The sequence below is a fragment of the Natrix helvetica genome (genome assembly GCF_964273705.1).
Source record: "Natrix helvetica genome assembly, chromosome: W".
NCBI lineage: Eukaryota > Metazoa > Chordata > Lepidosauria > Squamata > Natricidae > Natrix > Natrix helvetica.
The window spans coordinates 22508978-22533643 of NC_138555.1; positions in this window are offsets into that span (position 1 = coordinate 22508978).

Here is a 24666-nt window from a genome sequence, read left to right on the forward strand (position 1 = left end):
GGCGGAACCATCTAGTCGGTTCCCCCTCCCTGCGGCGAGGGGTAGCGGTATGGAAGTCAAGCCTGATGAGGAAATGATCAGACCATGACAAGGGTTGAATAGAAATATCCCCTAAATCTAGATCATTCATCCACTGCCCAGAGACAAAAATCAGGTCGAGCGTGTGTCCCCCATTATGGGTGGGGTCTTGAATTAACTGAGTTAGGTCCATAGCTGTCATGGAAGCCATGAACTCCCGAGCTCACTCGGATGTCTCTCCAATGGAGGGCAGATTGAAATCCCCCAGGACCATGAGCCTGGGGAAATCAACCGCCAATCCAGCTAATACATCTAGCTGCTCCGGCAGGGCCGATGAAACATAGCAGGGAGACAGGTATGTAACAAAAAGGCCCACCTGAGCTCCAAGGCCCCACTTCACAAAGAGGGACTCACACCCGCCTATCTGAGGCACAGTGACCTCCTGAGGTCTGAGACTTTCCCTAATAACCACCGCTACCCCCCCCCGCCCCTGCCCTGGGCTCTCGGCTGGTGAAACGCCCGGAAGCCTGGTGGGCATAGTTCGCTAAGGGGCACCCCCCCCTCATGGCCCAACCAGGTCTCCGTAATGCACGCCAGGTCCGCTCTACCCTCCTGTATGAGGTCGTAAATGAGGGGAGCCTTATGTACCACAGACCTGGCATTAAGCGACACCAGCCGGAGGCCAGGGTCCTGTAATCCCGAGCACCCGGGGGTGCAAGAAGGGTGATGAGGGTCGGAACGCGCGATTGCTCTCAAACAGCAAACCCGCGTCCTCCGAACATCATTTGGCCCTCGGCCCCCACCATATCTGCCTCTCCCACAAACAGTAGAGATGGTGAACTCCCCAATGGAATGGCTTAATGTCTCCCCCGGAATCCCAGCCCTTCCTAGCCCTTTCAACCCGCGCCCATTAGTTAGTGCTGGCCTGTGCCCTGGCAGACTCCCCCCCAAGCCTGTCTGAGCCATCTGAATCAACCCCACCCTCCCTCCCCTTAAAATTTGGTGCAAAAGCCCCTGTAAAAAACCCTTAAGAAGTCTCTTCTTCGCATGCCACCTCTCGGGATCCCAAGATCCATCATTAAGGAAGCGTCTTGATAGGTCAGAGGGCCATCCCCGGGAAAGGGGGAGTTCCCGGAGGGAATAAAGTTCTGTCGGAGTATAGCATAGAAGAGAGTGTGGCATCAACCAAACGGGATGGCATCATGGGGAGATGGAATGAGGAGATGACATGTCCACAGGGGGGCAGCCGGCAGTGTTCAAGGGGGTAGTAGGAAGCTTATGTCCATCATAAGAATTGTCGATGTTGCGGACAATATGTAAGGGTAACGGCCAGCTTTCCAAAATCGCAGCAGATGCTAGCTTGCGAGGTGGTAAAGCGGCCAGTGATGGCGGCAATGAGGACAGCGGCGGCATCGGTGGCTGCTCCAACTCCGACTCCAACAGCTAAGCTCCGCCCACGCCAGCCGCACTCACATCCATCGCCAGGGCCGCACTCCGTTGACCCAGTCCATAATATCACAGGAGGGGGGCCAAATGGCCAAATGGCACAGAACGGTGGCCCAGGCAATGGCAGTAATACTAGGGGGGGCACAATGAAGCACCCCCCCTCCAGCCACGCCCACGCCAGCTCCCGAAGCCATCTTCCGCTGGCGTTAGTATCCATGCCAGCTGCCTCAGCCACTCCCCGCTGATCTAGGTTATCATGTTCACAAGCAAGGAGGAGAGAGGGGGGGCAACCGGGATAACACCACGGCGTGGAGAGCAGCAGCTATAGAGACCCCAAACCGGGCGTCCCACTGCCACCATTTAGTTCACTTGAACTTTCCTGAGGCTGGTGGGAGTACCTGCTTGCTGTGAGGGGGGAGTCATAGAGATTATAGAAGACAAAGTAAGAGTAAGATTGCTTCCAGTTCAGTTGAACTTTCCTGAGGCTGGAGGGAGGATCTGCTTGCTGTGAGGTGGGCATCACAGAGAGTACAGAGGACAAATTAACAGTAAGATTGCTTCCAGTTCAGTTGAAATTTCCTGAGGCTGTTGGGAGGATCTGCTGTCTGTGAGGTTGGAGTCAGAGACAGTGCAGAGGACAAAGGTAGGGTTTCAATTGCCTCCAGTTCATTTGAACTATCCTGAATCTGGTGGGAGGATCTACTTGCTGTGAGAGGGGAGTCAGAGACAGTACGGAGGACAAAGATGGGGTAAAATTACCTCCAGTTCATTTGAACTTTCCTGAGGCTGGTGGGAGTATCTGCTGGCTGAGAGGTGAGAGTCAGGGAAGAAAGGTAGAGTAAAATTGCCTCCAGTTCATTTGACCTTTCCTGAGGCTGGTGGGAGGATCTATTTGCTGTGAGAGGTGAGTCAGAGAGAGTACAGAGGACAAAGGTAGGGTAAAATTGCCTCCAGTTCATTTGAAATGTCCTGATGCTGGTGGGAGGATCTGCTCGCTGTGAGGGGGGAGTCACAGAGAGTATGGAGGGCAAAGTAAGAGTAAGATTGCTTCCAGTTCAGTTGAAATTTCCTGAGGCTGGAGGGCGTACCTGCTTGCTGTGAGGGGGGAGTCACAGAGAGTATAGAGGACAAATTAACAATAAGATTGCTTCCAGTTCATTTGAACTTTCCTGAGGCTGGTGGGAGGATCTCCTTGCTGTGAGAGGGGAGTCAGAGAGAGTACAGAGGAGAAATTAACAGTAAGATTGCTTCCAGTTCAGTTGAAATTTCCTTTTTTTTTAAATATAAATTTTATTTTTTTCTTTAAAAAAGACAAAACAACACATACAGAACAAGAGCAAGTAGGGGGAAAACACAATTTCATCAAGCATGTCGTTTGGTTACAAGTTTTTGTGCAACGGTTTTTACAATTAAGAATAAAGTCACTAATTATCCATTAAACATAGTTAAATATTTCATTGAGCATTATGCGTTCAAGTTACCATTAATATTCTTTCATTTGTGACAACCCTTGTTTCTTTACATCCATAATTATCTACTAAGTAACAATAAATCTTTATAAAATTATATCACCAATCTCTAAAAAATAAGAATAAAGATTAAGTCAAAAAATTCCCATTAATTCATATAACACATTTCTACTTTCCATTAACCATAGAATTTCCAATCATCCACAACTCCGAATATAATTTTCCATTATTATTTGTCAATCCATGTGGTCATTAAGTATTTCAATCTATATTTATATCCATTATTCATTACATCATCATTATTCCATTTTATATTATAAAATAGTCACCAGCTACAATCATACCTAACAATTTAAATCATCTCACTCTTATATATTAATTACATTATTATTCTTATATCGTATAAGTAAGTAATCTGTTTCATAGTAAAAGCTTAACATATATAAAAAGAGAGAATAGAAAGGAAATTTTTTTCTCAACATTAAGTATAGCTTTCTATTATTATTACATATAAGATAAGATAAAGGAAAAAAAAATCATTTCCAGGTTTTTTTATCCAACCATTGATAAAACAAATCCCATAGTTTATAGAATTGCTCATCCTCTAGTTCTCTAATTTCAAATGTAAGTTTACTCATTTCAGCACAGTCCATTATCTTCCGAACAATTTCTTCCTCTGTTGGTAATTTCTCATTTTTCCAGTTTTTAGCAAATACAATTCTAGCAGCTGTTAACACATTTATGATCAAATATTTCAAGTCCTTATTGTATATTTCTGGTATTATTCCCAATAAAAAAAGTTCTGGTTTCAAGTCTATATGTTTATGTATCATTTTCTCCAACCACATGTGTATTTTAGTCCAATATCTTTTAGCTTCAGGACAAGTCCACCACATGTGGTAGAATGTGCCCGGAGTATGTTGACATTTCCAGCATTTTTCAGACTTATTCTTCGACATTCTTGCTATTCTCGATGGGGATAAGTGCCACCTATAAAACATCTTATACAAGTTCTCTTTATATGCAGTTGACATTGTCATTTTATAATTTTGAGTCCACAGTTTTTGCCATTTTTCTAAGTCAATCCCATGTCCAAAGTTTTTTCCCCAAGCTAACATAGTTCCTTTCACTTGTTCTTCATATAATTTCACCTCTAATAGATAGTCATAATTTTTTAAAATTACTTTTTCATCATTACCTGTTAAGATTTTATCTAATTCAGTCATTTTATCATAAAAGCCCTCATTTTTTCGATCTTCATTATATCTAGAATGTATTTGCACATATGAATACCAATTGAGTTCAATACCTTCCTGTTTCAATTCTTGTATGGATTTGAGTTCACCCTCTGTATTCAATAATTCAGCATATCTAACTGTTTCTTCCCTTTTATATACTATTGGATATGAAAAAGCTTCAATAGTTGATATCCAGACTGGAATTTTCAAGTAGTGCAACCTCTTAACCTTCTCCCAATTTGATAACAGAGCCTCTCTTATAAAATGCCTTCTGAAATAACCATGCGTTTTAGTTCCCTTATACCATAAATATGCATGCCATCCCAACAACAGGTCATGACCCTCTAGATTCAAAAGCCAAGCATTTCTTAGCATTATCCATTCCTTAATCCACATCAGACTAACTGCCTGGTAATATAAATCCCAATCGGGTAAACCCCACCCTCCCCTTGATTTGGCATCTTGTAACAATTTACGTTTTATTCTTGCTTTTTTCCCTTGCCATATGAATTTCAACACCATTTTATTTAATTCTTCAAAATAGCCTTTCCCCAACTTAATTGGAATAGTCTGGAACAAATATAGCAGTCTAGGTAGGATATTCATTTTGATTGTTGCGATTCTACCAATCATTGATAATTGAAGATTCTCCCATTTCGCCAAATCTGTTGTGATTTGTTGCTTCAATCTAAGATAATTATCCTCTTTGAGAGTGCTGCATTTGGCTGTTAGATGAATCCCCAAATATTTAACTTTATTTGTAATTTGCATTTCCAAAATTTCCGCCAATTCTTCTTTTTGTTTTCGGGGTATATTTTTTGTCAAGATCTTTGTTTTGTCTTTATTTATTTTCAAACCTGCAACTTCTCCATACACCTCAATTTCTCCTATCAATTTAGGTGCAGATTGAAATGGCTCCTCAAGAATGAAGACTAAATCGTCAGCAAATGCTTGCAGCTTGTATTCTTCCTTTTTAATAGTCATTCCCTTTATTTCTTCCTCTTCTCTAATCTTTCTATTTAGTACTTCTAATGTTAAAACAAAAAGCAGTGGTGATAGTGGACAGCCTTGTCTCATTTCATTTGATCTTTTCTGAGGTTGGGGGGAGTATCGGCTGGTTGTGAGAGGGGAATCAGAGAGCGTACGGAGGACAAAGGTGGGGTAAAACTGCCTACAGTTCATTTGAACTTTCCTGAGGCTGGTGGGAGGATCTGCTGGCTGTGAGAGGGGAGTAAGAGAGAGTACAGAGGACAAAGTAAGAGTAGAATTGCCTCCATTTCATTTGATCTTTTCTGAGGTTGGTGGAAGGAGCTGCTTACAACGAGAAGGCAATCAGAGAGAGTACAGAGGGCAAAGTTAGGGTGAAATAGCTTCCAGTTCATTTGACCTTTCCTGAGGATGGTGGGAGTATCAGCTGGTTGTGAGAGAGGAGTCAGAGAGAGTACGGAGGACAAAGGTGGGGTAAAATTGCCTCCGGTTCATTTCAACATTCCTGAGTCTTGGGGGAGGATCTGCTGTCTGTGAGGGGGTGGTCAGAGAGAGTACAGAGGGCAAAGTAAGAGTAAAATTGCCTCCATTTCATTTGATCTTTCCTGAGGTTGGTGGAAGGAGCTGCTTGCAATGAGAAGGCAATCAGACAGAGTACAGAGGGCAAAGGTAGGGTGAAATTGCTTCCAGTTCATTTGACCTTTCGTGAGGATTGTGGAAGGATATTTTGGCTGTGACGGGGGAGTCAGAGAGAGTATAGAGGACAAATGATGTGTAAAATTGCCTTCATTTCATTTGATCTTTTCTGAGGTTGGTGGGAGTATCGGCTGGTTGTGAGAGGGGAATCAGAGAGAGTACGGAGGACAAAGGTGGGGTAAAACTGCCTCCGGTTCATTTCAACTTTCCTGAGTCTTGGGGGAGGATCTTCTCACTGTGTGGGGGGAGTCAGAGACAGTATAGTAAAATTGCCTCCATTTCATTTGATCTTTCCTGACGTTGGTGGAAGGAGCTGCTTACAATGAGAAGGCAATCAGAGTACAGAGGGCAAAGGTAGGGTGAAATTGCTTCCAGTTCATTTGACCTTTCGTGAGGATTGTGGAAGGATATTTTGGCTGTGAGGGTGGAGTCAGAGAGAGTATAGAGCACAAATGATGTGTAAAATTGCCTTCATTTCATTTGATCTTTTCTGAGGTTGGTGGGAGTATCGGCTGGTTGTGAGAGGGGAATCAGAGAGAGTACGGAGGACAAAGGTGGGGTAAAACTGCCTCCGGTTCATTTCAACTTTCCTGAGTCTTGGGGGAGGATCTTCTCACTGTGTGGGGGGAGTCAGAGACAGTATAGTAAAATTGCCTCCATTTCATTTGATCTTTCCTGACGTTGGTGGAAGGAGCTGCTTACAATGAGAAGGCAATCAGAGAGAGTACAGAGGGCAAAGTTAGGGTGAAATTGCTTCCAGTTCATTTGACCTTTCCTGATGATGGTGGAAGGATCTGCTGGCTTTGAGAGGGGAGTCAGAGAGAGTACAGAGGACAAAGGTAGAGTAAAATTGCTTCCAGTTCATTTGAACATTTCTGAGACGGGTGGGAGGATCTTTTGGCTTTGAGAGGGTAGTCAGAGAGAGTACAGAGGACAAAGGAAGAGTAAAATTGCCTCCAGTTAATTTGACCTTTTCTGAGGCTAGTGGGAGGATCTGCTGGCTGTGAGGGGGAGTCAGAGAGCGTGCAGAGTACCATGTTTGGGTGAAATTATCTCCATTTCATTTGACCTTTTTAAAAAAAATGTTTTTATTGATTTTTAAACATTTATAGGAAAGGGTCGGTGGATATACAAACATTTTGGCACCTCCTTCGTGATAGAGGTAGAAATCTCTCCAAATCTCACAACTTTTACAGAAAAGAAAAAACAAAGGATAAAAGATAAGCAGAAACAGCGTCTTGTTATACATTGTATCAACCTTGTGTTCAGTCATCTCTTTTGCCACTTTCTAATATATCAACAATTACAATGATATTTCAAATACATTTATTTTTGTGACCTGAGTCTTTTCAATATTGCTCCCTCCCCCCTGTCTTCGGCTGGAGCCGCTGCCCCTCCCTCCTTTATATCTTGTGTATTGTCACCTTTTTCACTACCTCTTATTTTTTCGTCCTCTAGGAGGGCACTATGTTTTTTAATGAAGACCTCTGCCTCCACAACTGTGTCAATTCTAATTCTGTTTCCCTCCCAGAAGATCAACATTCCTTCTGGCAATAACCATCTAAACCAAATTCCTTTATTATATAATTTCTTTGATAAGGAGGAATACTTCCTCCTCTTATATCTTGTTTTTTTGGGAATTTGCTTAAGAATGGTAATTTCTTTGTCTTTATATTTTAGTGGTCCCCCCCTTTGGGACCCTAGCACCTCATCCCTCGTGGTCTTCCTAAGAAATTTAACATGTACTTCCCTTGGAACATTATGTGTTCTGGCATATGCTGAGTTAATCCTGTAAACCAGATCCACATTCTTTCAAGTTCTATCTTTACCATGAAATTTCCCAATTCTCTATTCCCCTTCTGGACTGCCTTAACCTCCTCCCCCAGCCCGACCGCACCCTCCTCCAGCACACCAATTCTTTGTTCATTTTCTGTTGTTTGCTGCTGTACACCTCTGAGCTGTTCTTTAAAATCTGCCACCTCTTTTTTCAATTCATTTTGTCCCTTCATAAGAGCCTGGAACATTTGGGTAACAGATAAATCTTTGAACTCTCTCCAGTCCCTTCTTGTTGTAAAAATGATGGAATTTTTGTCTGTTGAGTCGTTGGGCTGGATGTAGAGGAAGTGGGTGCTGAGGCTGCCTTGCCTGAAGGTGGTTTTCTGGGCCCCATTTGTCTGAGTTCAGAGATGACTATAAATCTTTTGCAAAAGAAATGGCGTCTGTGGAGCGTGCAGCTGGGTGAGTCCGAGAAGACAGGCAAATCCAAAAGTGAAAGTTAATCCTCAATCACAGTTCCAAGCCAAAAAGTCACAAAAAAAAGAAGAGAATCAAATAATCCAAATCCGGAAAGACCACATAACAGGAGGAACTCCAGGAGTCCTTCAGGGGGGAGTAGTAATATAAAGCCAGGAATTTCTTCAAAGGTAGTTTCAAAAGGCAAATTTCATTTATAAGTGCGAAGAAGAAGACGGAAGCAGGCCATCTTGGCTCCCCCTTTCACAGGGGACCAGGGAGCAGAACATCAAAAGTTTCCATAAAGCTTTTAAAACAGCTCAGCAATCACCTCTTGCAGTTGTGATATAAATCTTTCTCACATAGTTAGTACAAGTGACTAATTCGACTTTTACTCTCTCTCTCCATTCCGAGATTGAGAGATAGTCCAAGTGCCGCTTTACCCGAGGGGGGTGACAGAAGCCCCCTCCAATCTTCCAACTTCAAATAGATTGAATCCACAAACTTACAAAACCCTGTGGCTCATCAGTTAACGAGGATTAGAGAGATTGGAGCGAATTTCTCACCTCCAGCACTTCAGCCACAACTTCTAATTAATTATTTCCTTCCGGAATCCATTCAGCGAATGTGCAGGCAGCCGACTGCTGTGCTATGCACCCCCCTCGCTCCCCGGCTCCTGAGGCGAGGCTGGAAACCCCCCACGGCTGCCGCCGATTCCGGGGGTTCCAGCAAGCCGCTCTACAGCAGGTGGTCCCTCTGATACTGCCTGTGCTCCTAAAAGGAGCCCACCGGAGAGGCAAACAGCGGACACCCATCGTCCGTCGCCTTCGGAAACTGGAAGCCGTCCACCAGTTCATTTGACCCTTCCTGAGGATTGTGGGAGGATCTGCTGGCTGTGAGGGGGGAGTCAGAGACAGTACAGTAAAATTGCCTCCAGTTCATTTGAACTTTCCTGAGGCTGGTGGGAGGATCTGCTGGCTGTGAGAGGGGAGTCAGAGTACAGAGGACAAAGGAAAAGTAAAATTGCCTCCATTTCATTTGATCTTTCCTGAGGTTGGTGGAAGGAGCTGCTTGCAGTGAGAAGGCAATCAGAGAGAGTATAGAGGACAAAGGTAGAGTAAAATTGCCTCCAGTTAATGTGAACATTTCTGAGATGGGTGGGAGGATCTTCTGGCTTTGAGAGGGTAGTCAGAGAGAGTACAGAGGACAAAGGAAGAGTAATATTGCCTCCAGTTTATTTGACCTTTTCTGAGGCTAGTGGTGGGATCTGGTGGCTGTGAGGGGGGAGTCACAGAGATTTCCTGAGGCTGTTGGGAGGATCTGCTGGCTGTTAGCGGGTAATCAGAGACAGTACAAAGGACAAAGGTAGAGTAAAATTACCTCCAGTTAATTTGCTCTTTTCTGAGAGTAGTGGGAGGACATGCTGGCTGTGAGATGGAAGTCAGAGAGAGTACAGAGGACAAAGGAAAATTTCCTCCAGTTCATTTCACCTTTCCTGTGGCTGGTGAAAGGATGTGGTGGCTCTGAGCTGTGGGTAAGAGAGAGTTCAGAGGACAAAGGTAGAGTAAAATTGCCTCCAGTTCATTTGAACTTTCCTGAGGCTGTTGGGAGGATCTGAGGCTGGAGAGAGTATCTGCTTGCTGGGGGGGGGGGGGGGAGTCAGGGAGAGTACAGACGACAAAGGTAGAATAAAATTGCTTCCATTTCATTTGAACTTTCCTGAGGCTGGTGGGAGGATCTACTGGCTGAGAGGTGAGAGTCAGAGAAGAAAGTTAGAGTAAAATTGCCTCAATTTCATTTGACCTTTCCTGAGGCTGGTTGTTGTATCTCCTCACTTTGAAGATGAGTCAAAGAGAGTATAGAGGACAAAGGTAGAGTAAAATTGCCTCCATTTCATTCAAACGTCCCTGAGACTGGTTGGAGTATCTGCTCACTTTGAAGTATCTGCTCACTTAGAGGACAAAGGTAGAGTAAAATTGCCTCCATTTCATTCAAACTTTCCTGAGACTTGTCGGAGTATCGGCTTGTTGGGAGCGGAAGTCAGGGAGAGTACAGACGACAAAGGTGGAATAAAATTGTCTCCATTTCATTTGAACTTTCCTGAGGCTGGTGGGATCTGCTCCATGTGAGGGGGGAGTCACAGAGATTATAGAAGACAAAGTAAGAGTAAGATTGCTTCCAGTTCATTTGAGCTTTCCTGGGGCTGGTGGGAGGATCTGCTCGATGTGAGAGGGGAGGCAAAGAAATTACAGAGGACAAAGTTTGAGTAAATTTGCATTCAGTTCATTTGAACTTTCCTGAGGCTGGTGGGAGTACCTGCTCGCTGTGAGGGGGGAGTCACACAGATTATAGAAGACAAAGTAAGAGTAAGATTGCTTCCAGTTCAGTTGAACTTTCCTGAGGCTGGTGGGAGGTTCTGCCTGCTGAGAGGTGACAGTCAGGGAAGAAAGGTAGAGTAAAAATGCCTCCATTTCATTTGACCTTTCCTGAGGCTGGTGGGAGGATCTACTTGCTGTGAGAGGGGAGTCAGAGAGAGTACGGAGGACAAAGGTGGGGTAAAATTGCCTCCAGTTCATTTGAACTTACCTGAGGCTGGTGGGAGGATCTGCTGGCTGAGAGGTCCAGATGGATTTCCGGTAGAATTCTACAAAACATTTGAAGAAATCTTGTCTCTCCCTTTGTTAGAAGTCATGAATGAAGTGATATCAGAGGGCAGAATACCTAAATCATGGACAGAAGCATATATTGCATTGCTACCCAAAGAGGGGACAGATTTAACGCAAACCAAGAATTATAGACCAATATCTTTATTAAATTCTGACTACAAGTTATTCGCATCTATTTTAGCAGACAGACTCAAGAAATATTTAAATAGCTTTATCCACTCTGATCAAAATGGTTTTTTACCAAAGAGACAAATTAAAGATAATATGAGAATGATTTTGAACACTTTGGAATATTACGAGGCCCATCCTGAAAAACAAATGGCTTTGATATTTCTTGACGCACAGAAGGCTTTTGACAATGTGAATTGGTAATTCATGTTTTCACAATTGGAACAGATGAATTTTGGTAAGAAATTCATCCAAACTATACAAATGGTATATCACAAACAAACCGCAAAGATAATGGTAAATGGAGAATTGACAAATTCTATTGAAATAAAGAAAGGTACAAGACAAGGTTGCCCATTATCACCATTACTTTTTGTCTTAACATTAGAAGTCTTAAATAGAAAGATTAGAGAAGAAGAAGAAATAAAAGGAATGAAAATTAAAAAAGAAGAATACAAGCTACAAGCATTTGCAGATGATTTGGTATTTATTCTTGAAGAACCATTTGAGACAGCACCCAAATTGTTGGAAAGAATAGAGGAGTATGGAAAAGTAGCAAGCTTGAAAACAAATAAAGACAAAACAAAGATTTTGACAAAGAACATACCATTAAGATGAAAGAAAGAGTTGGAAGAAGCTTTGCAGATTCAAACTACAAATAAGATTAAATATTTGGGGATATACCTATCAACTAGATGTAGCACTCTTAAGGAGGATAATTATATTAGATTAAAACAACAAATTGCGACTGATTTGATGAAATGGCAAAATCTGCAACTATCAATGTTAGGAAGAATCTCTACAATTAAAATGAACATTTTACCTAGAATTTTATATCTATTCCAGACAATTCCAATTAGATTAGGCAAGAACTTTTTTGAAGACTTAAATAAAATAGTCTTAAAGTTTATTTGGCAAGGGAAAAAAGCAAGAATAAAACTTAAACTGCTACAAGATGCTAGAAGAAGAGGAGGACTGGGCCTAGCTGACTGGGAGTTGCATTATCAAGCAGAAAACCTGATGTGGATTAAGGAGTGGGTAACACTAAAAAATTCCAGATTATTGAATGTAGAGGGTCATGATTTATTGTTGGGATGGCATGCTTTTTTATGGTACAAGGGAACGAAAGGACATGGTTATTTTAGAAGACATTATATAAGGGAGGCCTTGTTATTAAACTGGGAAAAGATTAAAAGATTACACTACTTAAAAACTCCAGCCTGGATATCAACTATTGAAGCATTTTCATATCCAATAATATATAAAAAGGAACAAACAGTAAGATATGTTGAAATATTGAATACAGAGGGTGAACTCAAACCTATTCAAGAGTTGAAACAAGAAGGAATAGAAATGAATTGGTATTCATACTTACAGATACAATCTAGATATAATGAAGATAGAAAATCAATAGGTCTTTACAATGAAATGACTGAGTTAGATAAAATTTTAATTGGTACTGATGAAAAAGTAATTTAAAAACTATATGGATATTTATTAGAGACTAAATTACAAGAGGAACAAGTTAAAGAAACTATGATAGCTTGGGGGGAAAACTTTGGGTATGGGATAGATTTAGAAAAATGGCAGAAACTGTGGTCTCAAAATTATAAAATGACAATGTCAACTGCTTATAGAGAAAATTTGTATAAGATGTTTTACAGGTGGCATCTATCCCCAATGAGAATTGCAAGAATGTCCAAGAATAAATCGGAAAAGTGTTGGAAATGTCATCAGATACCGGGTTCATACTACCACAAGTGGTGGACTTGTATTGAAGCTAAAAGATACTGGACTAAAATCCACATGTGGTTGGAGAAAATGATACATAAACACATAGACCTCAAACCAGAGATCTTTTTACTGGGAATCATACCAGAAATTTACAACAAAGACTTAAAATATTTGATTCTAAATGTTTTAACAGCAGCTAGAATCGTATTTGCAAAAAACTGGAAACCTCTAGTTAATTTGAACTTTCCTGAGGCTGGTGGGAAAATCTGCTGGCTGTGAGAGGGGAGTCAGAGAGAGTACAGAGGACAAAGGAAGAGTCAAATTGACTCCAGGTCATTTGATCTTTCCTGAGGTTGGTGGAAGGAGCTGCTTGCAGTGAGAAGGCAATCAGAGAGAGTACAGAGGACAAAGGTAGAGTAAAATTGCTTCCAGTTCATTTGAACTTTCCTGAGGCTGGTGGGAGTACCTGCTCGCTGTGAGGGGGGAGTCAGGGAGAGTACAGACAACAAAGGTAGAATAAAATTGCCTCAATTTCATTTGACCTTTTCTGAGGCTGGTTGGAGTATCTGCTAGCTTTGAAGATGAGTCAAAGAGAGTATAGAGGACAAAGTAAGAGTAAAATTGCCTCCAGTTCATTTGAACTTTCCTGAGGCTACTGGGAGGATTTGCTAGCTGTGAGAGAGGAGTCAGAGAGAGTACAGAGGACAAAGGAAGTGTAAAATTGCCTCCATTTCATTTGATCTTTTCTGAGGTTGATGGGAGTATGGGCTGGTTGTGAGAGAGGAGTCAGAGAGAGTACGGAGGACAAAGGTGGGGTAAAATTGCCTCCGGTTCATTTCAAATTTCCTGAGTCTTGGGGGAGGATCTGATTTCTGTGAGGGGGGAGTCAGAGACAGTACCGTAAAATTGCCTCCAGTTCATTTGAACTTTCCTGAGGCTGGTGGGAGGATCTGCTGGCTGTGAGAGGGGAATAAGAGAGAGTACAGAGGACAAAGGAAAAGTAAAATTGACTCCAGGTCATTTGATCTTTCCTGAGGTTGGTGGAAGGAGCTGCTTGCAGTGAGAAGGCAATAAGAGAGAGTACAGAGGACAAAGGTAGAGTAAAATTGCCTTCATTTCACTCAAACTTCTGTGAGGCTGGTGGGAGTATCGGCTTGTTGGGAGCGGGAAGTCAGAGAGAGTACAGAGGGCAAAGTTAGGGTGAAATTGATTCCAGTTCATTTGACCTTTCATGAGGATGGTGGAAGGATCTGCTGGCTTTGCTGGCCATTTCATTTGATCGTTTCTGAGGTTGGTGGGAGTATCGGCTGGTTGTGAGAGGGTAATCAGAGAGAGTACAGAGGACAAAGGAAGAGTAAAATTGCCTCTAGTTAATTTGAGCTTTTCTGAGGCTAGTGGGAGGAGCTGCTTGGAGTGAGAAGGCAATCAGAGAGAGTACAGAGGACAAAGGTAGGGTAAAATTGCCTTCAGTTCATTTGTACTTTCCTGAGTCTGGTGGGAGGATCTGCTGGCTGTGAGGGGGGAGTCAGAGAGAGTACAGAGTTCAAAGTTAGGGTGAAATTGCCTCCAGTTCATTTGAACTTTTGTGAGGCTGGTGGGAGGACCTGGTGGCTAAGAGCTGAGAGTCAGAGAGGAAAGGTAGAGCAAAATTACCTCAATTTCATTTGACCTTTCCTGAGGCTGGTGGCAGGATCTATTTGCTGTGAGAGGGGAGTCAGAGAGAGTATAGAGGAAAAAAGAAGAGTAGAATTGCCTCCATTTCATTTGATCTTTTCTGAGGTTGATGGGAGTATGGGCTGCTTGCAATGAGAAGGCAATCAGAGAGAGTACAGAGGACAAAGGTAGAGTAAAATTGCTTCAGGTTCATTTGACCTTTCATGAGGCTAGTGGGAGGATCTGCTGGCTGTGAGGGGGAGTCAGAGAGAGTGCAGAGTACCATGTTTGGGTGAAATTGCCTCCAGTTCATTTGACCTTTTTTTAAAAAAAAGAATTTTATTGATTTTTAAACATTTATAGGAAAGGGTAGGTGGATATACAAACATTTTGGCAGCTCCATCGTGATAGAGGTAGAAATCTCTCCAAATCTCACAACTTTTACAGAAAAGAAAAAAACAAAGGATAAAAGATAAGCAGACACAGCGTCTTGTTATACATTGTATCAACCTTGTGTTCAGTCATCTCTTTTGCCACTTTCTAATATATCAACAATTACAATGATATTTCAAATACATTTATTTTTGTGACCTGAGCCTTTTCAATATTGCACCTTTTTCACTACCTCTTATATTTTTGTCCTCTAGGAGGGCACTATGTTTTTTAATGAAGGCCTCTGCCTCCACAGCTGTGTCAATTCTGGCTGTGAGGGGGGAGTCAGAGAGAGTACAGAGGACAAAGGAAGAGTAAAATTGCCTCCAGTTCATTTGACCTTTTCTGAGGCTAGTGGGAGGATCTGCTGGCTGTGAGGGGGGAGTCACAGAGAGTCCAGAGGACAAAGTAAGAGTAAAATTGCCTCCAGTTCATTTCAACTTTCCTGAGGCTGGTAAGAGGATTTGGTGGCTATGATCGGCGAGTAAGAGAGAGAACAGAGGACAAAGGAAGAGTAAAATTGCCTCCAGTTAATTTGACCTTTTCTGAGGCTAGTGAGAGGATCTGCTGGCTGTGAGGGAGAGTCAAAGAGCGTGCAGAGTACCATGTTTGGGTGAATTTTGTTGGGATCTTTTGCAATGGTCAAATAACTTTGCTTCACATTAAATGAAAATCAACCTGACAAGGTAGCCTAACGACATTGAATACCACATCCTTTGTTGCGCTTGAACACCTGCTGTTTATGCAAGAAATGCTAACCACAAAGCCTGTCCGGAGAACTCCGGACATGAGAGAAAAAACCACATCCTATAGAAAGCTTTAACCAATTATATGCTAAGATATGGCTACATGCTAACCTGCTTAGTTTTGCCCTGCAACAAGCAGGTAACCAATCATGTAATCACACGCTGTATAACGGAAACTTTTTTGAATGCCTTCTGACTTAATAAAAGGAGACTCCAGAACACATTCTGGGCTCATCTCATCTCGAGGAAACCTCGCTGTCATTCTCTTATTTCATCCCATGGATGAGCCCACCCTAATGCGGCCCGGCGAAGCCGCAGAAATTGCCTCCATTTCGTCCTCTAGGAGGGCACTATGTTTTTTAATGAAGGCCTCTGCTTCCACAACTATGTCAATTCTGGCTGTGAGGGGGGAGGCAGAGACAGTACTGTAAAATTGCCTCCAGTTCATTTGAACATTTCTGAGATGGGTGGGAGGATCTTCTGGCTTTGAGAGGGTAGTCAGACAGAGTGCAGAGGACAAAGGCAGTGTAAAATTGCCTCCAGTTCATTTCAACTTTCCTGAGGCTACTAAAAGGATTTGGTGGCTATGATCTGCGAGTAAGAGAGAGAACAGAGGACAAAGTAAGAGTAAAATTGCCTCCAGTTCATTTGAACTTTCCTGAGGCTGGTGGGAGGATTTGCTGGCTGTGAGAGGGGAGTCAGAGAGAGTACAGAGGACAAAGGAAGTGTAAAATTGCCTCCATTTCATTTGATCTTTTCTGAGGTTGGTGGGAGTATCGGCTGGTTGTGAGAGAGGAGTCAGAGAGAGTACGGAGAGAGTACCATGTTTGGGTGAAATTGCCTTCATTTCATTTGACCTTTTTTAAAAAAAGAAGAATTTAATTGATTTTTAAACATTTATAGGAAAGGGTCGGTGGATATACAAACATTGTGGCACCTCCATCGTGATAGAGGTAGAAATCTCTCCAAATCTCACAACTTTTACAGAAAAGAAAAAACAAAGGATAAAAGATAAGCAGAAACAGCGTCTTGTTATACATTGTATCAACCTTTTGTTCAGTCATCTCTTTTGCCAGTTTCTAATATATCAACAATTACAATGATATTTCAAATACATTTATTTTTGTGACCTGAGTCTTTTCAATATTGCTCCCTCCCCCCTGTCTTTGGCTGGAGCCGCTGCCCCTCCCTCCTTCATATCTTGTGTATTATCACCTTTTTCACTACCTCTTATATTTTCGTCCTCTAGGAGGGCACTATGTTTTTTAATGAAGGCCTCTGCCTCCAAAACTGTGTCAATTCTAATTCTGTTTCCCTCCCAGAAGATCAACATTCCTTCTGGCAATAACCATCTAAACCAAATTCCTTTATTATATAATTTCTTTGATAAGGAGGAATTCTTCCTCCTCTTATATCTTGTTTTTTTTGGAATTTGCTTAAGAATGGTAATTTCTTTGTCTTTATATTTTAGTGGTCCCCCCCTTTGGGACCCTAGCACCTCATCCCTCGTGGTCTTCTTAAGAAATTTAACATGTACTTCCCTTGGAACATTATGTGTTCTGGCATATGCTGAGTTAATCCTGTAAACCAGATCCATATCCCACCACAACTGTTCTTTATCTCTCTTAATATATTCTGCTAAGGTTGTACTCATAATATCCTTAAGATCTTCATCTTCTGTCTCCGATAGGTTCTGGAATCTGAGAAAAAAGGACATTCTTTCAAGTTCTATCTTTACCATGAAATTTTCCAATTCTCTATTCTCCTTCTTGACTGCCTTAACCTCCTCCCCCAGCCCGACCGCACCCTCCTCCAGCACACCAATTCTTTGTTCATTTTCTGTTGTTTGCTGCTGTACACCTCTGAGCTGTTCTTTAAAATCTGCCACCTCTTTTTTCAATTCATTTTGTCCCTTCATAAGAGCCTGGAACATTTGGGTAACAGATAAATCTTTGAACTCTCTCCAGTCCCTTCTTGTTGTAAAAATGATGGAATTTTTGTCTGTTGAGCCATTGGGCTCAATGTAGAGGAAGTGGGTGCCGAGGCTGCCTTGCCTGAAGGTGGTTTTCTGGGCCCCATTTGTCTGAGTTCAGAGATGACTATAAATCTTTTGCAAAAGAAATGGCATCTGTGGAGCATGCAGCTGGGTGAGTCTGAGAAGACAGGCAAGTCCAAAAGTGAAAGTTAATCCTCAATCACAGTTCCAAGCCAAAAAGTCACCAAAAAAAGAAGAGAATCAAATAATCCAAATCCGGAAAGACCACATAACAGGAGGAGGTCCAGGAGTCCTTCGGGGCGAGTAGTAATATAAAGCCAGGAATTTCTTCAAAGGTAGTTTCAAAAGGCAAATTTCATTTATAAGTGCGAAGAAGAAGACGGAAACAGGCCATCTTGGCTCGCCCTTTCACAGGGGACCAGGGATCAGAACATCAAAAGTTTCCATAAAGTTTTTAAAACAGCTCAGCAATCACCTCTTGCAGTTGTGATATAAATCTTTCTCACATAGTTAGTACAAGTGACTAATTCGACATTTACTCTCTCTCTCCATTCCGAGATTGAGAGATAGTCCAACTGCCGCTTTACCCGAGGGCGGTGACAGAAGCCCCCTCCAACCTTCCAACTCCAAATAGATTGAATCCACAAACTTACAAAAGGCTGCTGCTCATCAGTTCATTTGACCTTTCCTGAGGATTGTGGGAGGATCTGCTGGCTGTGAGGGGGGAGTCAGAGACAGTACAGTAAAATTGCCTCCAGTTCATTTGAACTTTCCTGAGGCTGGTGGGAGGAACTGCTAGCTGTGAGAGGGTGGTCAGAGAGAGCACAGAGGACAAAGTAAGAGTAAAATTGCCTCCATTTCATTTGATCTTTCCTGAGGTTGGTGGAAGGAGCTGCTTGCAATGAGAAGGCAATCAGAGAGAGTACGGAGGGCAAAGTTAGGGTGAAATTGCTTCCAGTTCATTTGACCTTTCCTGAGGCTAGTAAGAGGATTTGGTGGCTATGATCGGCGAGTAAGAGAGAGAACAGAGGACAAAGGAACAATAAAATTGCCTCCAGTTCATTTCAACGTTCCAGAGGCTGGTGGGAGGATTTGCTGGTTGTGAGAGTGGAATCAGAGAGAGTACAGAGGACAAAGGTGGGGTAAAATTGCCTCCGGTTCATTTCAACATTCCTGAGTCTTGGGGGAGGATCTGCTGGCTGTGAGAGGGTGGTCAGAGAGAGCACAGAGGACAAAGTAAGAGTAAAATTGCCTCCATTTCATTTGATCTTTCCTGAGGTTGGTGGAAGGAGCTGCTTGCAATGAGAAGGCAATCAGAGAGAGTACAGAGGGCAAAGTTAGGGTGAAATTCCTTCCAGTTCATTTGACCTTTCCTGAGGATGGTGGGAGGATCTGCTAGCTGTGAGGGGAGAGTCAGAGAGAGTACAGAGGACAAAGGATGTGTAATATTGCCTACATTTCATTTGATCTTTTCTTAGGTTGGTGGGAGTATCGGCTGGTTGTGAGACAGGAGTCAGAGAGAGTACGGAGGACAAAGGTGGGGTAAAATTGCCTCCAGTTCATTTGAACTTTCCTGAGGCTGGTGGGAGGATCTGCTGGCTGTGAGAGGGTGGTCAGAGATAGTACGGAGGACAAAGGAAGAGTAAAATTACCTCCATTTCATTTGATCTTTCCTGAGGTTGGTGGATGGAGCTGCTTGCAGTGAGAAGGCAATCAGAGAGAGTACAGAGGACAAAGGTAGGGTAAAATTGCCTTCAGTTCATTTGTACTTTCCTGAGGCTGGTCGGAGGATCTGCTGGCTGTGAGGGGTGAGTCAGAGAGAGTACAGAGTACAAAGTTAGGGTGAAATTGCCTCGAGTTCATTTGAACTTAAGTGAGGCTGGTGGGTGGACCTGCTGGCTGAGAGGTGAGAGTCAGAGAGGAAAGGTAGAGTAAAATTGTCTTAATTTCATTTGACCTTTCCTGAAGCTGGTAGCAGGATCTATTTGCTATGAGAGGGGAGTCAGAGAGAGTACATTGGACAAAGGTAGAGTAAAATTGCCTCCATTTCATTTGATATTTCCTGAGGTTGGTGGAAGGAGCTGCTTGCAATGAGAAGGCAATCAGAGAGAGAACAGAGGACAAAGGAAGAATAAAATTGCCTCCAGTTAATTTGACCTTTTCTGAGGCTAGTGGGAGGATCTGCTGGCTGTGAGGGGGGAGTCACAGAGAGTATAGAGGACAAAGTAAGAGTAAAATTGCCTCCAGTTCATTTGACCTTTCCTGAGTCTGGTGGAAGGATCTGCTGGCTGGGAGGGGGGAGTCAGAGAGAGTTCAGAGGACAAAGGAGGTGTAAAATTGCCTCCATTTCATTTGATCTTTTCTGAGGTTGGTGGGAGTATTTCCTGGTTGTGAGAGGGGAATCAGAGAGACTACGGAGGACAAAGGTGGGGTAAAACTGCCTCCGGTTCATTTCAACTTTCCTGTGTCTTGGAGGAGGATCTGCTGTCTGTGCGGGGGGAGTCAGAGACAGTACCGTAAAATTGCCTCCAGTTCATTTGAACTTTCCTGAGGCTGGTGGGAGGATCTGCTGGCTGTGAGAGGGTGGTCAGAGATAGTACGGAGGACAAAGGAAGCGTAAAATTACCTCCATTTCATTTGATCTTTCCTGAGATTGGTGGATGGAGCTGCTTGCAGTGAGAAGGCAATCAGAGAGATTACAGAGGACAAAGGTTGGGTAAAATTGCCTTCAGTTCATTTGTACTTTCCTGAGGCTGGTCGGAGGATCTGCTGGCTGTGAGGGGGGAGTCAGAGAGAGTACAGAGGACAAAGGTAGGGTAAAATTGCCTTCAGTTCAATTGAACTTTCCAGAGGCTGGTGGGAGGATCTGCTGGCTGTGAGGGGGGAGTCAAAGAGAGTATCGGGGGCAAAGTAAGATTAAGATTGCTTCCAATACAGTTGAACTTTCCTGAGGCTTGTGGGAGGTTCTGCTGGCTGAGAGGTGAGAGTCAGGGAAGAAAGGTAGAGTAAAAGTGCCTCAGTTTCATTTGACCTTTCCTGAGGCTGGTTGGATTATCTTCTCGCTTTGAAACCGAGTCAAAGAGAGTATAGAGGACAAAGGTAGTGTAAAATTGCCTCAATTTCATTCAAACTTCCCTGAGGCTGGTGGGAGTACCTGCTCGCTGTGAGGTGGGAGGCACAGAGAGTATAGAGGACAAAGGTAGTGTAAAAGTGCCTCAGTTTCATTTGACCTTTCCTGAGACTGGTTGGAGTATCTGCTCACTTTGAAGACGAGTCAAAGAGAGTATAGAGGACAAAGGTAGGATAAAATTGTTTCCAGTTCATTTGAACTTTCTGAGGCTGTTGGGAGGACCTTCTGGCAGTGAGGGGAGGGGCAAAGAAAGTACAGAGGACAAAGGTAGAGTAAAATTGCCTACATTTCATTCAAACATTCCTGAGACTTGTCGGACTATCGGCTTGTTGGGAGCGGGAAGTCAGGGAGAGTACAGGTTACAAAGGTAGAACAAAATTTTATCCATTTCATTTGAACTTTCCTGAGGCTGGTGGGAGGATCTGCTCCGTGTGAGGGGGGAGTCAGGGAGAGTATAGAGTACAAAGTAAGATTAAGATTGCTTCCAGTTCAGTTGAACTTTCCTGAGGCTGGTGGGAGTATCGGCTGGTTGTGAGATGGGTGTCACAGAGAGTATAGAGGACAAATAAGAGTAAGATTGCTTCCAGTTCAATTGAACTTTCCTGAGGCTGGAGGGAGTACCTGCTCACTGTGAGGGGGTGTCACAGAGAGTATAGAGGGCAAAGTAAGAGTAAGATTGCTTCCTGTTCAATTGAACTTTCTTGAGGCTGGTGGGAATATTGGCTCGTTGTGACACGGGTGTCAGAGAGAGTACAGAGGACAAAGTAAGAGTAAGATTACTTCCAGTTCAGTTGAACTTTCCTGAGACTGGAGGGAGTACCTGCTCGCTGTGAGGGGGGTGTCACAGAGAGTATAGAGGACAAAGTAAGAGTAAGATTACTTCCAGTTCAGTTGAACTTTCTTGAGGCTGGTGGGAATATTGGCTCGTTGTGACACGGGTGTCAGAGAGAGTATAGAGGATAAAGTAAGAGTAAGATTGCTTCCAGTTCAGTTGAAATTTCCTGAGGCTGTTGGCAGAATCAGCTGGCAGTGAGGGGGGAGTCAGGGAGATTACAGACGAGAAAGGTAGTATAAAATTGCTTCCATTTCATTTGAATTTTCCTGAGGCTGGTGGGAGGATCTGCTGGCTGAGAGGTGAGAGTCAGAGAAGAAAGGTAGAGTAAAATTGCCTCAATTTCATTCAAACTTCCCTGAGGCTGGTGGGAGTATCGGCTGGTTGTGAGAAAGGTGTCAGAGAGAGTACAGAGGACAAAGGTAGGGTAAAATTGCTTCCAGTTCAGTTGAACTTTCCTGAGGCTGGTGGGAGTACTTGCTTGCTGTGAGGGGGCCAGAAAGACTATTGGTCTATACGTTCAAAAAGGCCTTAGATCCCAAACTGAAAGAAGCTTGTGCCGTAAGGGGGACCCCAGATTGTCTCCAAGATTGGTACACCACTGCAATCATACTGGACCACGAGATTAACAACTATCCAAAGCCGGGTACCAGAACCCCTGCCAAAAAACCGTTGGCCCACCGAACGCAGAGGCAGCAAACTGAAAAGCCCCCACCAACCCCTCGTTCCTGGGACCCCAAAATAAAGTGCTACCGATGTGGTCAGCTTGGCCACCGGGCATCAACATGCCGGGCTCCAGCCCCAGTTCCGCAACCACACCAACCACCTGCCAGCACAACCAATAAAACCCCCAGAAAACCACCAGAAAAGAGTCGTCTGGTACAACAGCCAGCAGAGGCAGAGAGCAAAACCACTGAAAACGCCCCTGCCACCTCGGAGGAGGAGGAGGACAAAAATTCCGAAGACGACCCGATCGTGAGTGCACCAATCCCCCCCTTCCAGATGAAAGCCCAACTCCAAATACCAAAAATGGGGGTAGAAGGGGAAGTTGGGGTGATTATAGATACCGGTTGCACCCAATGCTTAATCAGCATGTCAATAGTGGAGCAACTAGGTATACGCACCAGACCCCTAAAACATCCCATTCCGTTTGAGCAAGTAGATGGAACCCTAATTGGGGGAGCTGCGGCTACAAAGGTCACTGAGTTAGTAAAGCTGGTGATAGACCGCCACTATGAGTTCCTCAGATTCATCGTGGCCCCTGGAATGCAAGAGTCAATTATCCTAGGACTTGCATGGTTGGACAAGTGGGCACCTACTATAAAGTGGGAGGAAGGCGTTAGAAAGGTGATTATTGGGGTTGGCCCGTTACCACCGGTGGAACCAAAAGGCCACCCAGGCACGTTGGAACCTAACAGCCCAACCCATCCAGAACCTGCACCAACCGCAGCAGACACTAAACCTCCAGGAATCCAACAAGTCCCAAAGATCTATTGGGATCTGGCGGAGGTGTTCAGTGAGGAAGACGGAAACTACCTTCCACCTCACCGCCCCACAGACTGTGCAATAGAGTTCAAACATGGGGTAACCTTACCAAAGCCAAAAATGTACTCTATGCCTCCTAAGGAGATGATAGAATTGAGGAAGTACATTGACACCAATTTGAAAAGAGGTTTTATTGAACCAGCAATATCAAAAGTAGCGGCCCCAGTGCTCTTCAGAGAAAAGAAAGATGGGGGAGTTCGCCTCTGTGTGGACTTACGAGCTTTGAATGCGGTATGCGAAAAGAATACCTATCCCCTCCCTCTCATGAAAGATATGTTGAACCACTTGGCTAAAGGCAAGATCTTCACCAAGCTGGACTTGAGAGAGGCGTATTACCATATACCTGGGGTATCGTATCTCCAATGAAGGAGTAGAAATGGATCCAGGAAAAGTGAAAGCGGTGTTAGATTGGAAACCTCCAAGCACTCGCAAACAATTACAAAGCTTCCTTGGATTTGCAAACTTTTATAGGCAGTTTATTCCAACATTCGCTGAAATTGCCCTACGATTGACTGAACTATTAAAAACGGGGCCTTCCCCAACTAAACCGAAAGCAAACCAACCGTTAAAATGGACAATGGATTGTCAAAAGGCTTTTGAGAAATTAAAACGTCTCTTTGCCCAAGAACCCATATTGCAACACCCCAATCCAGAGCAAGCATTCATAATCCAAACGGATGCCAGTGATGTCGCGATAGCTGCGGTACTACTGCAAAAGAGTAAAGAAGGCCACCTCTTGCCATGCGCTTACATCTCCAAGAAACTCACCACTACGGAAAGAAGGTGGGCCATTTGGGATATGGAGGCATTCACGATCAGGTGGAGCATGCTCACCTGGAGACATCTCCTAGAAGGGGGGGGGGGATATATACTGTTCGAGGTATGGACTGATCATAAAAACCTCGAAGCTCTTCTTGCCCATCGGAAGTTATCCCCTAAACAAGTTCATTGGGCCCAATATTTCCAAAGGTTCAAATTTGAAATTAAACACATCCCCGCAGGAAAGAACTTGTTAGCAGATGCACTGTCGAGAAAACCTCAGTTTGACAGTAAGAAGGAAGAAGTTGTCCACCCCATCATATCTCCTTCCCACCAAAAGGCAGCTCAAGTCACCACTCGAAGCCAAGATAAGATGAAAACCGAGCTGAAAGTGGCCCTCCAGACAGACCCGTGGTTCAACAACAACAAGGACATCCTAACAATGAATGATGGCGTAGCCTGGAAGGGGTCCAAACTGTACGTCCCTGCAGAGATGAGACTGCAAGTACTACAGCAGAGTCATGATGCGAAACTAGGAGGTCATTTCGGATTCCTGAAAACTCTCCACCTCGCCAGACGTCAATTTTGGTGGCCGCAGATGAGGTCGGAGGTGGAAGATTATGTAAAAAGCCGTGCTACTTGTGCCACAATGAAAACCCGGCCAGGGAAGCCCCCTGGACTACTACAACAAGTGGCCAACCATAGCCGACCATAGGATAATATAGCAATGGACTTCATTGTCGAGCTTCCAGATAGCAAGGGTAATAGAGTAATCTGGACAGTTATTGATTTGTTTTCCAAGCAAGTACACTTTATCGCTTTTTCAGGCCTGTCATCCACAAAGAGATTAGCGAAAATGTTTGTGAAACACATTTATCGCCTACATGGGGTACCAAAAAGGATCATTTCAGATCGCAGA